Genomic DNA, 15,870 nt, shown 5'->3' with positions numbered 1-15,870 from the left:
ATATTATGCCTTATTTGTAAACTTTTCCCGTCTACTCAAAAATTCAGCTTTAGTTACCGTTTTTGAACGCCTGACAAAATTTTCATAACCATTACCTCTGTTCGCTCGCGGAGCCGCATTCCATCGCGCGTATTTGGGACAAGCGAAATTTTCACTCAAATTGATTAGGTATCGAACCGCATAATACGTGATAAAAAAAATAAGTTTCGTGTAATATTACAGCATGAATACATCTATACATTCCGCCTGATGACATTTACTTTAAAGATTCGGTCATTACTAGTGACAGCACTTTCTATACGAAATTTAAACAAGGACGCGTTATTGACATAAATCCGTAACAGTTAACTACATGTCCAACATGATATATCAGTTTCAAATTAAATCAGTAAACGCTTTTACGTGACGTCGAACTTTCTTCCACAAGCTGCATTGGCCATTCGTGTCGATTCGTTGTGCGGAGCGCACGCATCGCCGGTGACGCACGTTCGCTGACCGTTTTCTCAGCCGGTCATTCTCTTCACAAACCAACCGTAACTGTTCTCCAATCCGTAACGTCAACACGTGAACAAAATAGTGAAAAAGTGAATATATTTTCAGTGAAATGGCATTTTGATCGTGTTTATTGTCTCTGGTAACATCTGAACAAGGTTTGTTTTTTTTAATTACGATTATGTAAAGCATTTTCACTTGTTTCGGCTTAGGTGTGAACTGAGCATTGTTTGGACAGTGTTAGATAATGGATATAGCGACCCCAATGCTAAATTTCACTTGAGATAAATAGATGATGCGAGTTTGATATTGATAATTGGGATTTGCTGTATCGTTATGTAGCACTTACTAAGATATGCCTTAGAACACCACATTCGCCAGTAAGAACCTACTTCAAATTACACAAAGGATTTCTTACAGGAATACTTGTTGAAGTAAGTTAGCTTATATTTATATTATTTTGCTAATATGTTGTATTTTTAGTCACAAGCATATTTTGTGGCACGTTTAACACGATTTATTCTTTAATCAAGTCTCGTTTGCTTGCTTGATCTGATTCAATCTGAATTATAAATCTAAATCAATATTTTACGACATATTAAAAATGTGTGTGCGAAAAGAGGGTAGAATTAAACTGAATATTAACTAAAGATGCCAATGCAGTATTTTACATAGTTTTCGAATTTACTACTTTTTAGTACTTTTCGTAACGTTCAAAACTTAATTTAATAAAGCGATTTGTTTTTTCTAAAAAATAAAAATAAATATGTTTGGACACTTTTTGGGGTATACATTATGGGTTTGAAAGATAGATAGTAGCCGATTCTCAGACTTACTGAATATGCATAAAAATTTCATAAGAATTGGTCCAGCCGTTTCGGAGGATTATGGAAACGAACATTGTGACACGAGAATTTTATATATTAGATAGAGATTAATGCAGCATTGTGACTTGTGCCCTTAGTATTAAGGACATTAATTCCTAAAAATATTTAAAAAAAAGGGTCTCAAGGCAGTAGTCCCGACTGTTTATTATTCTATGATATGTTATAAGTTGCAAATACCTATTAAAGTAAACTTGTAAATGCAAAGCTTAAACTTAAAAAGTTTATAAACAAATTAACAGTCAAACAAATTTACAATCAACTAAACTTAACTTGTACTTAGTTTTATTTATAAGATCGATTGATTTTTGTATAATAGGTATAACTTACCTATATATATATATGTCTATGTGATCGCATGTATTAAGCTTATTCTTACAATTATTGTTACGCCGGAAATACAAGTCGACAAGGAATTCGTATAAGCAGTTTCATAGCGTAAGAATATTCATGCATCTAGATATGTCTTTTCTACACGAATGGTATTTGGTGCTAATCATATCTTCTTCTTATATATATATATATATATGTATAAGAAAAACGGTCTTCGTTTGAGGCTCCTTCACGCCTAAACCACTGATCGTATCGACATGAACTACTGCCATTCGATGCGAAATTTTTCCTAGATGGTTTATGGCTATTTATTTTTTAAATTCCAACGTTCCTTCATTTTTTTATTTCTGTTTTACTTTTATGAAAATTTATAAATGCGGACTTCACTGCGAAAACATACGGGGAGGCTTCCTAGAACCTCAATAGAAGAATAATAAAAATATGAAAAAATAATAATAATGAAACATAAAATTTTATTTATTTCCTATTTTAATTCGCCCAGCGAAGCGGGTGGGAAACGGCTAGTTATATATATATGAAAGAAGTAAGATTCAGTTTTTCTTTAAGGAAAAATAGCAACTTATAGTTACCAATGGTATCTTTGGTGTAGGAAGGATTCTCATCTAGATGCGGCTATCCAGATAGAATGCGAATTCACTGCGGGGAAACCCGCATTCTACTTCTGCTCATGAACTGCCATTGAACTGCGGGAAATGCGCAAACATATTATCCTCCTGGATTATTAAAAAAATAATTAATCTCATTTCCTGTGAGTAAAGAAAATTAATATATTTAACATTTTCGTTACATCAATTCGTTGATTCTTTATAGTTTACAATTGCAAACGATTATACAACATATGATTTCCGTAGTACTGTTATGTATGTATGTTATACACATTAATCGGTATTAAGTAATGAATAAAAATGTGTTTATTCATTTGGGAACAATTCAATATAATGTGTAAGATTTGGGAACACTAATTAAGTAAAAAATACTTGCGTCAGGGTTCCTAGCTCCTCCATAAGAAAATAAATAGTAAATAAACGAAAAATATAAGCGAGGAAATGCTGCGAGCGTTACATTTACACTGCCACAGGGACCAAACTTTTTAAATTTGTTTTAATTTTCTTTTTAATTATTACAAAAATTTCATAACAGTATTTTTTTCTATTACTTTTTTTTAACTGTATACTACTCAGTGTGTGCATGAGTGAGTGTGTGGGTGAATGTTAGTGAATGAGTGAGCGAGTGTGTGTTCGTAAGCCAGTCCTTTAGCCTTTTTTTAGATTGGAGACGACAATCCGCCATTGAACAAATAAAGCAAGGTCATGAACAACAACTGTTTTAGTACTCTATGAAAGCTTTGTCTATGGAAATCGTTTACGCAATTTTGCTTGCGTTTATATTTGACTTGTATTTAAAATGAATTTTTCGATGAATGGCTTAAGCCCAAACAAAGTCATAGATTAAGAACAAAATGAACCTCTTGAAGCGATAGGTTTTTTAGTTTTAGCAGTAATTTTCCACAACGAATATCATAACTGCAAAGTATTTATTTATTTAAAAAAAATCAGTGGCGCTACAACCTCTTTTAGGTCTGGGCCTCAGATTTCTGTATCTGTTTCATGATCATTTTTCAATCTAATAAGCAAGTAGGTGATCAGCCTCCAGTGCCTGACACACGCCGTCGACTTTTTGGATCTAAGACGGTCGGTTTCCTCATGATGTTTTCCTTCACCGTTCGAGCGAATGTTAAATGCGCACATAAAAATAAAGTCAATTGGTGCAGCCGGGGATCGAACCTACGACCTCTCAAGCCACTAGGCCAACGCTTCTGCAATTTATTTATTTATCAATAAGAAAAGAGTCACATCACAATACAAGATATGTAATAAGAAAATATACAAATGTTCTATTATTTGTTAGCCTATAAATAGTAGTAATTTGTCAATTTTTTTAATTTAATAAGTTTTTCCATTCATTTCATTTCATTCATTCATTTTTATAAATAACCTAAAAAAATACAATTTTGGAAGTGGCCATAAATTGTTTTTTATTAAAAGTTTGAATAACAAAACTAAAAATAGGCACGAAAATGTAAACACGTCAATATTCATGACCTACATATAATTATAATTAAATTCTATAAATAGAAAATTAAAACAAAATTCAATTAATTTAAATAACTTTTAACTTATTTAATACCCCAAAGTTGGTGCTTTCCTCGCTTAACGAATAAGTATCGCAATACAGCGATTGCTGCCAGCGTTAAAGGTACACTGCCACAGGGACCAAACTGCTTAAAACTGTAATTATTATTATTACAATGTAGCTTAAGAATATTGTAAATAATGGTTGTGAGTTGGAAATAAATAATTGTCTCGGCAATTTATAGTACATAGGACAAAACTTATTCTATACTATATATATATAACTATTCGCTTAGCTCCTTCTCTATCTTCCTTTAAATTTATTCTGTACAAACATTACCTCTCCACATCGTATCCCCAACTTTCGTACTAATTACTATATGACGTGAGACTGATCTTAAATTAGCGTGATTCATGTGTACTACCTACTTTTTATTTTTCTTGTATCCCATATTAGTTTAGTTTGTTTTTTGTTCCTGTTTAGTTTTTTTCTTAATAACTATATGTGATATGTATTTTTGCACTTCTTGCCTTATCTAATTTAATACATTTTCTTTTCTCACAGTGGTTGCCTGGAAGAGATCGCTCGAAAGTGATAAGGCCACCAGTTGCCTTCCTTTTCATTTAATTATGTTCAATTTTTATATTGTAATGCAAAGTGTTAATAAATAAATAAAACAATTACAACTAGAAATTGCATAATTTTTTATATATATTGTGAATTAAATTTTTGAGGTTTTCGCGAAGGATATAGGCTCTAATTTTCATTAATTAAACAATTTAAACTACTAAATAGCCGTGTGAACAGAAACTTCTATACGTTGCTCGGCATCTCACTTTCCAACCATTCATGGCATCATCAGCTTTTTCAAGCGATTTCTTTCTTAAGACTATATTCAGCTTTCATATTGGTCTTTCACTTCGCAGCTATAAAAATCTTGTCTAGTTTCATTTTTGTATACGATGTTTCCTTCAAGGCAACTTTCCTGAGTTTATTTTAGACATAAGTTATGCATCAAATTTTATTATTATGTACACATACTATTTATTATATTCTTTTTTTTTAATATTCGTTACATAATTTACATGAGCCCTGGTCTAGGGCTTCCAACTAATAGACCTTTGACTTTCTATATGCACACCCAATTGTATGGTTAAAGAAAACTACGTGAAGAAGATCGAAGAATCGCCTTAGACCAATGTTTCCCAACGTGGGGAATTTGATAGTGAAGGGGGGCTTTTCGAAAATGTATTCTTTTTTTAAACAATTATTTGTAATGTCAGTTTTTCATTATATGTTTTACTTACTGTGTATCGTTAGTTCGTCCTAGTAATTTCTTCCTAAAAATAAAGAAACGCTAAGGTGGGGCGTGACACAAAAGACCCAAAAAGTCGACGGCGTGTGTCAGGCTCACACACTTTATTAGAAAAAACAAATGATCACGAAACATACAGAAATCTAAGGCCCAAACCTTAAAGGTTGTAGCGCCAAGAAACTCATGTTTACGATCATGTTAACGTACATAAGTTAACGTTTCGTATTATATAAATTCTATTTAAATAGAACTAACTGGATGACCTAGGAAAACTTCTATAGTTCACTAAGGCTAACTAGTCCAAGTACAAAGATCAGGGCTTTTCTGAAGGACCAGCTGCCCTTGTAGGTATTTCTAAATCATCCAAGTGAGGGTCCTTCGAGCCGGAAAAGAATAAACAAGTGTTGGCATTGAAATCTGTTTCATTAATATTTTTTATATAACTGGAAGCAAACGAACAGGAGGCTCATCTGGTATTAAGTGATACTGCCGCCTATGAACATTGACAGACGGCTCGCAGGTGCGTTGCCGGCCTTTTAAGTATTGGTAATTGGTTTTCGTATCCAATGAACAAGTGCTAATTACGCACATAGAAATTCATTGTCTAGTCGTGATTCGAACGCACGACCTCAGGGTAGTCGCACGGTCAGGCCGCGCACTCTGCTTTTATAAATCAAATTGATTTTGCTGGTTGTGTTCGTTCATGGACTTTTTAGTGAGAGCTAGAAAACCACCCTTACGATTTTATTTGTATATTAGTTAACTTACCAGTAAATAAATAAATCGAATTATAACCTAATACACTGTTTTGTTAAGCAAAGAATATCTAGTAAAATCTAAAACTGGAAGCGTAAAATTTTTTATAGTATTTTTATTATTTTTATGATTACCATAATTGTCATATATTTTAGAAAGGATTGTAACATAGACTATAGTAGATATAGCATTATAATGTTTTGACTTTAATAAATAAACACAAGTATGAATATGTAACACCTAAAAGTTTGTTGCATGCATTGAAATCTAATAAAATAATACAAATCATAATCATATCGTGAGAAATTTTATTACAGGAAATGATACCGTCACGGCGGAACTCAAAATTTCTGGATTATTAAATAGTATAAGTTATTATGTAACACAGGATGCGTTTTTAAAGAACTACGAACGGACACGATTTCACATTTTAAATGTATGAAGCAATTGCTTCCTAACAATTGTAAAGGATGGTGAGCAATTAATTAAAATGTACTTCGCGCCTTTCTATTAAATTATTACCGACAGACGTTTCCCTGTACGCACGTCTTACTTTAAAAAATATATAATGTAAACCATTCTCGACTCCACATGAACACAAAAATTTCACCAAAATTTGTCCAGCCGATTATGAGTTTAATTTCGAACACATGCACAGAAGATTAATATAGATACCATCTGTTTGTTTGCTGTATAGATAAATAATCTAGTTACAGACTGTAGCGCCATCTGCCTACAGTAGAATTATATATATTTTTGTGTTAAGGTGATTGAAACTCCAATTACGAACAGACATTTAAATCTGAGATTATCTTAAGTCCCCGCGTTATAGGATTTCGCGTTGTAGAAGTATTCTCATAAAACCGTTTATTACAACAATTCAAAAGCTAGAAGCACAGTAATAATGTTATTTGATTTAATTTTATAACACAATTGAAACAGGTGCAAAACGCAAAACTAATTATGTACTTGACAAATCATTATAAATTTTACACTACAGAGATATAATTTGAGAAAACCGCGTTATATGGGGACGGAAATCGCGTTATACGGATTACCATTAATCTTAAAATTACAATACGAAGGTAGTAAGGATGAAGTCCAGTGACCCAATGAAATATAGTGACACATTTATTACTTTAAGAAGAAGTAATGATTCTGGTTCGAAACAATTATTTAACAAAGGTTCTCTATGAGAAGAAGTTATTCAAACTCAACTCAAACTCAAAATATCTTTATTCATATAGGTAACCATGTACACTTATGAACGTCAACGGAGAAGATAATAAATTGATTCTAAATTTACATTTACTACCAGTTCGCAAGTCAAGGGCGTAGATCGGGCGAGGAGAACTGGCAAGAAACTCTCCTCTACTCTACTCTTTTTAATCGCAAGTTTTGAGTCCTACAAATGGTTTGAACTGGAGCAAATCAATCCCAATTAGGATCATTTGAATAATCGTCAAATTTATAAAAAGCCTTATTCATTAATTTACGTTTAACGAGAACTTTGAATTTATTCAGTGATAATTCTCTAATTTCACTTGAGAGTTTGTTCGGGGAATCGTCACGAAGATGTGCAGCGTTTTTGTCGAAGAAAAGGGAGAGAGTGATTGAGAGACAGTGAGAAGGGTGAATTACCTTATAGAAATTGTATTTTTAAAATTAAAATTTCGTAAAGAGAATTTATGAAAAATAATTTATTGAAATCTAATGACGAATTGTAAATTAATATGCCACGTGTTCTTATAATCGAAGAAATAAATTTAACAAATTAAATTTATTATTTGTATATTAGTTTTCGACACTTAATATTTGAATGACAATTAAATTCATCAATCTAAAACTTTAGATTTGTAGAAAGAAGTTTCACTTCTGACATGTGTACTTTGTACGCAAGCACTTTTTTTATAATATGTTTGCGAAAATTCTGAAAATAATTGAAGTTATAACCCTAAGGAATAGACCAGTGCCGATAATTTTTGAAACCTAAAAAAATTACAGTAGGATGAAACCCATTAGAAAAGCAGGGGAATATGATCAAAATGAAAGGAAAAATAAATTACGGTCGATCTGAGGTCGGGAAGGGGTCGGGGGGGGAGTTTTAAGGGTAAAAAACGGTTTATCTCGATTTCCGGCAAAACTAAACGTCCTATCGAAGAAAACTAAATGGCAAAGTTGTAGGTAATAAAAAGAGCTAAAACTTTTGTATTCACACATTTTTCACATAACCTCAAAATTTATGGGAAAAATTCAAAAAACCAAGTTTTTGGTTTTTAATTTTTATCTTTTACAAAAATATATTTTTTTAACGAAATTTGGTGAAAACTTACCTTTCTCTGTCCCAAATACACTGTAATTTATTTGATTAAAAATATTTATTTGTTCACCATATTTTGAATTAATATCGAAAAAACACCCTAATTTTCAATCGAAAATTCTGACGTCAAAATTTCAGCTTTTTTCAAAAAGTTGATGTGCTTTCAGTTCGTTGAAATCTCTACTTTCCTATGGTAAAAAAATATATATATATTACCATAATAAATCTTCTCAGAAAACGCAAAAAATCGTATGCAGTAACGCCCAGACCTGTCATCCCCTTCCTTACTTCTCTATGAAATACAAAAATTTTAGCCCATCTAAAGGCTAAATTTTTTTTTAGGTCACTCAGGTATATATAAGTTATCTTAAAATAGTAATAAATAGGCATCTGATTATAATTTAAAGAAGATTCATAGAGAAGTAGGGAAGGGGATGACGGGTTTGGGCGTTACTGCATACGATTTTTTGCATTTTCTGAGAAGATTTACTATGGTAATATATATATATTTTTTCACCATAGGAAAGTAGAGATTTCAACGAACTGAAAGCACATCAACTTTTTGAAAAAAGCTGAAATTTTGACGTCAGAATTTTCGATTGAAAATTAGGGTGTTTTTTCGATATTAATTCAAAATATGGTGAACAAATAAATATTTTTAATCAAATAAATTACAGTGTATTTGGGACATAGAAAGGTAAGTTTTGACCAAATTTCGTTATAAAAAAAATATTTTTGTTAAAGATAAAAATAAAAAACCAAAAACTTGGTTTTTTGAATTTTTCACATAAATTTTGAGGTTATGTGAAAAATGTGTGAATACAAAAGTTTTAGATCTTTTTATTACCTACAACTTTGCCATTTAACTTTCTTCGATAGGACTTTTAGTTTTGCCAGAAATCGAGATAAACCGTTTTTTACCCTTAAAACTCCCCCCCCGACCCCTTCCCGACCTCAGATCGACCGTAATTTATTTTTCCTTTCATTTTGATCATATTCCCCTGCTTTTCTAATGGGTTTCATCCTACTGTAATTTTTTTCACTTTTTATTTATTTTAAAGGCTATCTGCACTGGTCTAGAAGTCAAAAATTATAAAACATTCGTAATAGTGCTTTACGACTTTATTCTCCTATGTAAGCGATATAACGTTTGGTATTTGTTCGTTTTAATTTAAAACTTGATATTATTGAGAACTTGTATAAGTAGGTACTCGCCCGTTACATTTGCCGTTATTCAGACGCCGATTAACATTCAGTAATTGTTATAAAATTGATTTTGTAGCTTGACGCTTTGACCATAAATAATTGTTTTCCTGTTAATATGCAAATTATAAAGCTTTGTCTAGTATATAACCCTTAGAAGACGCTCACTAAGTCGTTATTTTTTTTATACATGTGTCTTTACCAAGACATCATCGAACATTACGATCTAGTCTAACTTAAGTCTAATAAGTAATTTAAGCCTAACCTAATTTACTAATCAGGCTAACCAAGTGGTGATATAAGTTTCGCATTTACTAGGAAGGTTAGGAATTCTAAAAAAAACCATAGCAACACACTAGAAATGTCAAAATTACTTATTTGACTTGTCATTGTAATGACATTTAACCCTTCAACTATGCAGCACAGATCAGCGGAGACAGATGAAATTAAGTGGCCTTTAAAAAATAGCCGACGTCAAAATGAACTAAAAGTTATAAATATTACTTTTTGGTATTGACCTAATTAAAAAATAAGTTTAATTGTTTAAATAAATTAGTTTTTATAAGCGACCTAAAATATGTATTTATCGTATCGTTAAGTAAATATACACTTATGAACGCCAGTAAAAATTTAATGCTTCTAAATTTACATTGATTCCTTTTCAATGTCCACCACACAAATATACAGTATTCTTAACCTTTATAGTAATAAAAATTATAAAAAGAAAATAAAAAACTTTGTCCCTGTGGAAGTGTGACAATGCTGGCAGCATTTCCTCGCCGTATTGCTTTATACTATTCTATATATGTGTATACTTATTCGTTGAACGGGGAAAGCACCAGCTCTGGGGTCACCGGTCCTGCCTGGCGCCAACTCAAATATTTAATTAGCGCATGTACACTTAAATCCAAGAGTTTCCTTCAAAAGAAGCGCAGAAAGAATGAGAAGATTTGTTAATAAACTCTAAGTCATTGCTAAGGTTTTCTTTTAAATGGTTCACAGCACCAGCTGCACCTTTACATCATCATGTCACAATCGTGCTTCGGAATTGTCATCGATCCACATTTTAATTACACAACAGATGATTGCAATAATTATTGCACGTTGAATTAACCCCGCGTACAAATAAAATTATATTTAGTGTAAGTACAGTTATATTTGTTCTACGAAATTTATTCAGACCGAGAAGTAGGTAGTGATTCAGACAAAGAAACAGACATTGCTCAGGTGTGCAGATGAACATTTGAACTCACGAAGGCTTACGTAAACACGTATTTATCGTCTTGGGGTATAATCAAAATTGTAATAATTTTCATTTTCATCCGACCAATGAATAAGACAAGATTTTATGTAGCAAGATTATTTATTCGTGACTTTAGAACCTAGACAATTTGTTATTTTTAATTATTGACTTTAATTATTCATAATTATAAGAACCCGCCAGAATGCTACGCAAGATGGCGTCGCACCAATCCCTATAACAACATATCATGACTGGCAGTTTACGTTTAAATTGTCTTTCTTAAATTAGACAAATACATATATATTCGACCATTATAAAGGCGGAAACATACTACCAAAACGCGACGCCACACCACGCCATCCGACGCATGTCAGTACTTATCAATCCCATATATTAAATATGGTCAGATGCACATAGACAACACGCCATGTGATCACACGCGGTAACATCCAATCGATTTGGATCGGCGTGTTGTGGATGTTGTGATGATGACGTCATGCGTCAATGCTTTCGAGTTTTTAACACGAATGTCAATTTATATACTTAGATATTTTTGGATTTATTTGGCGAAATGAACGACGAACAATTAATTGAGTTGGTGAAACAATATTCTGATTTATATGACATGAGATTACCTCAATACAAGGACAAAAACAGGGAGTTAGGATGTTGTTAGTTTAATACAAATAACCTGCTAATCAATTCAGTTTATTAGAAAAATACAGAAAGATTTGCAAAATTGAAAAAAATATAATAAAAAAACTAAATATAATACACAAAATTTTTTATTTCAATTAAAATAGACATCTGGGAAATTTATTTCTTAAAAATAACATCATCCAGGTGTGCACCATTGCGCTGCAAACATTCCTCGAATCTGAATCTCAAATTGGTAAAAACTTGCTGGCACATTGCGCGGGGAATAAATCAGCTAAATGACTTTTCAATTTGCAAGCGTGTCGTGGTGTCGCGTGTTGGTAATGTGCACGATGGACATCGGGTGTCGACACGACACGTCGCGTCGCGTTTTAGTAGTATGTTTCCGCCTTAAGTCTCTACATTATTAAGGGGCACAGTCACGTCCGACTAATGTCCGGCTATTTGACAAGATAGAAAAATATCAGATTATTTATTACTGATTACTGGCTAAAATTCATAATTTTAAAATCCCGCCAAAATGCTTCCAGGCAAGATGGCGTCGCATCAATTCCTATGACGTATCATGCCAAGTATTTTACGTGTTAATTGTCATTCCTTAGCGTATTCGACCAAGTAACTTGGAGACATGTGTTTCGACACGAACGCTACCGACTTCTTCAAGTAATCATGATGGGCAAGGTCGAGGGGAAAAGACGCGCTGGCAGAAGGAGGAAGTCGTGGCTCCGCAATATTAGAGAATGGACGGGAGTGGCCAGCGTAGAACAGCTGATGCGCTTGGCGAAAAATAAGAAGGAGTTTGACGAGCTGACCGCCAACCTCCAGTAGTGGAGAGGCACTTCAAGAAGAAGAAGAAGAATTCGACCAAGAAGTCCATATTGGACTCCTAACTACGTAAGACGTGGCTTTGGCCTTTAAAACTAGCAAAATTCTCCAATTATTACCAAGAACAAGACCTGGCTGTATGGACTAAAGTCCTTTGGCTTCCCATTAGGGATGAATTAATATCATCATCATCGTATTCGACCAATAAACCAACATTATTTACGGGCATAGTGTTCGACTAATCTGTGACCGTGTTGTATCTCGTGACTGATGTGTAAAAATCATTTTTTAAAACAAAATATGTTTTATATAGATTACTCTCAATATCACTTTATTTATGATACTGTCAAATAGGCTATTATTGGTCCACGATATATCGTAGTTCTAAATCTTATCTTACAAACATTATAGTCTTCGTTTTATGATGACTTTATATTATTCTTTTACAATTTTATTGTAAATAAATAATTACGAACGAACTATTGCGTTCTATTTCTTCAGAATCATTTCAGTATTTGAAAATATTTCAAATAAATGAGTTTTTTATATACTGTTGTTGCCAATTTTTGGTTTTTATATAAGGAGTCAAATGTTACAGATAACAGAAACAAATAAAAGTAAAAAAAGTTCTTCTGTTGTTGTTGTTTCCGAGTATAGAACGTTTAATTAAACCATTAAATTTTATTACACTAAAATTACACATTTAATTTTGAGGTCAAATCGCATATATAACACATAAAACACTGTAAAGACAGGACTTAATTAAAATATCTCCTGTAAAAAGGTTGTATGTCAGTTGAAGAGAATTGCTAAAGAAGAGAAAATCTTTCACACTTTCTTTTGCGAACTAGCGAACTGTGGATTTGACTCCCGGTGGGGGTATTCCCTGATAGATACTATCTTCAACCATTCAAAGATAGAATGTACTCCTCTCTCAAAGGCCGGCAACGCTCTCACTAAAAATGGGTGTCCATGGGCTGCCATGACTGCCCTTTATGGGTGTCAAAAGAATAGTACATGATTGTGCGTAACGTGGCGTAACTTAAATATATAAATAAAGATAAAAGTTTAAAAGTTCGTTAGATAAAACCATAAGCAGTAAAGCGCAAAGCGCAGGTGTCGTATCGTGCAAGCTTGCTCGACCGTGAATCCCCTGTCCGCGTCGACAACTGGTTAGCTTTTTATCTTAGTTTGAACTTAGCACACGAACGCATTTTATAATTACCGTGGAATCAAGAATTTGGATTTAGAATAATTTCTACAACTACCCGCCTTCATTCGTAAACATACCCCCTTATTAGTAAAAAAAATCTATTGCATGTAATGTACTCTTCTGTCATGTCATGTCATGTCATTTTGAACGTCTTAATAACTAACCCTTTGATTTTATATTAAAACACCCCTAGTATTACCACAGTGATGTTTGCGTTTGGTTATAACGGGGTTGTCTCTATAATCGCTTTTCATGTAAACTTCATTAAAATCAAAATTATACAGTACACAAACGATTCATGTATGCCAAGAAACGATGACTTCAGTATATAAAAATGCATTTTGACATACAAGACATAGTATCTAATCAAAGAGGAACGTACTTTAACGTTTTATGAGGAACTGTGGTAACACTTATTCCCTAGGGAAATCGATCAATGCTGCTAGGATACAATCCGTAAACAAAGAGGGAACATTGAAGGGATTCCTAATTTCCGCCTAATACTGTGGTAGCGTGATACCGAAACCCTGGCAGCATATCAATTGCAGTAATCCTACTTTTTGTATATCCCTAATCCCGAAATTTAAGCAGCGTAAATAATAACGTGTAGTAAATTATTTGTAAAGAAAGTCAAAAAACCAAAAATAGCACAATCAGCCATATAAAAATAGCCCCGCAAAGTCATTTATAACTGTTGTCAAAACTTATGGTCTAAATACTCTTCCTATAAAGACACCTTGCCTTTAAAAATGTAATCATCCTCCCGTTGAAAACATTACACGGCAGTGATCTATAACTTCTCGGAAGGTGATTAAATAGTTTACGATACTTGCACGAAAAAGATGCACAAATCGCTACAAGTCATTATTAATTACCTATAATAATATTATAAATAGGAAAAATGAAGTCAAAATCTACTGGGTTGATTTTAAAAATTGTTTCACCATTAAATTTGTGGTGATGCGCTGTGCGTTGTGGTAGTAACTGGCCCTGGCTCAGCATTATACTGAGAAGCAGACGTGTTCCACACTGGTCATTCTGCCAGAGACCACAACAGTTTGCACCTCACACGCAAAAAAGAAAATGTAATAATAAAAATACTAGAAAATAAATAATTATAATAGTAAAAAAAAAGAGTGGCGGAAAGTTTCTTGCCAGTTCTTATTGCTCGCTCTACGCCCTTGACTTGCGAACTGGTAGTAAATGTAAATTTGCAATTAATTAAACCTTTTTTTTGACGTTCAAAAGTGTACTTGTTTACCTATTGGTATGAATAAAGATATTTTGAGTTTGAGTTTATATGTAAAGATTTGTTTAATGGCGTTACATTTAAGTTAGTTAAATGCTGTTAATCTTTTTCAGTAAATAAAATAAAAATAAATAGTACTTTAGTATAGTTTCGTTAAAAAGATCTACTATACATATAGTAGTAATAATATATACCAGTTAAGTATTCCATCGCGAAAACTCCAACTAGAAATGCCATAAAATAACCGGTGGGCAAACTGGGTGTGCGCGGGGCGGCGTCCTCGACAATTAACCGCGTCCGACCTCTGAGTCCCGAGATAGCGCTGCGTCTAGACTTATGCAAAGCTTTTGTGTTAGAATATTCTCAAGTGATGGGACAAAGGGTGCGTTCTTACAAGCCACTGTATAAAAATTTACGGACGAACGGTGAAGACAAGGTGAAACCGGCATGCCTTAGACCCAATAAGTTGACTGTTAGGCACAGAAAGTAGATCATGATTGTTTTTTTATAATTGTCTATGTTTTACTGTCGCACAAATTAACCTCTTTTGTAATTGCTTTAAATAATTTGGCTTCCATTTATAAAACAAGACTCTCCAGGGAGATGAAGGAATATGGACAGTACTGTTTGTGATAATATCGAAAACACCCACGAAATACTCCATGGCTGACCTTACAAGTGCTTTTTCTGGCTAATAGTATTGTTAGTTTTAGTCTCAAATGGTAAATTGATAATATTATTGAAAAAAGGATAGGACTCATGACAATAATTGACAACTGACGACTGACTATCTCTTAGATGACATTGACAACCAGAGGAACAGTGATTCTTTAGAACTCTGTTTTAATCAAGGAATATAAAGTTGGAAATGTAAGAATCCCCAAAAGCTTGCTGTGTCATAAAATTTCAAAGGTCAATTACCATTTTACATTTTGACAGAAAGGCTAACCAAATCTTTTATCTATTTCATGTGTCGATTTGAGAATGACAGATGTTAATCACAGAGTATATTCACACCGTTGGGTGTTGTTACCAAGAATTATATACGAATGTCGATTATAAGAGTTATAGCATGCAGCAATTATAGTTAGCGTGTCGATAAAAATATATCTGCACTTTCTCTTTCTAAATTCCGAATAAATTTTGATTGTTATTTAATACGTTTTAATTACATTAAAAAGTGAACGTTATTAATACTATTGAATATCAATTATCTGTCAGATTAT

General features: G+C 32.9%; 1 protein-coding gene across 4 annotated transcripts in view; it reads left to right on the top strand.

Moving 5' to 3' along the window:
- Positions 1-426: 426 nt before the first annotated feature.
- Positions 427-15,870, top strand: part of LOC125061399 — a 63,156-nt gene continuing 47,712 nt past the window's right edge. For 3 of the 4 annotated variants that reach the window (XM_047666840.1, XM_047666841.1, XM_047666838.1), the window contains exon 1: positions 428-650. The gene's annotated coding sequence lies outside the window, so the exon portion shown is untranslated. Of the gene's footprint in view, positions 651-15,870 lie in introns of all 4 variants that reach the window. The other variant, XM_047666839.1, reaches the window with a different exon arrangement.

This window comes from Pieris napi, chromosome 23, assembly GCF_905475465.1.
Source record: "Pieris napi chromosome 23, ilPieNapi1.2, whole genome shotgun sequence".
Classification (NCBI taxonomy): Eukaryota; Metazoa; Arthropoda; class Insecta; order Lepidoptera; family Pieridae; genus Pieris; species Pieris napi.
The sequence above is the reverse complement of the archived record's forward strand: the minus strand, read 5'-3'. Positions and strand labels throughout refer to the sequence as shown.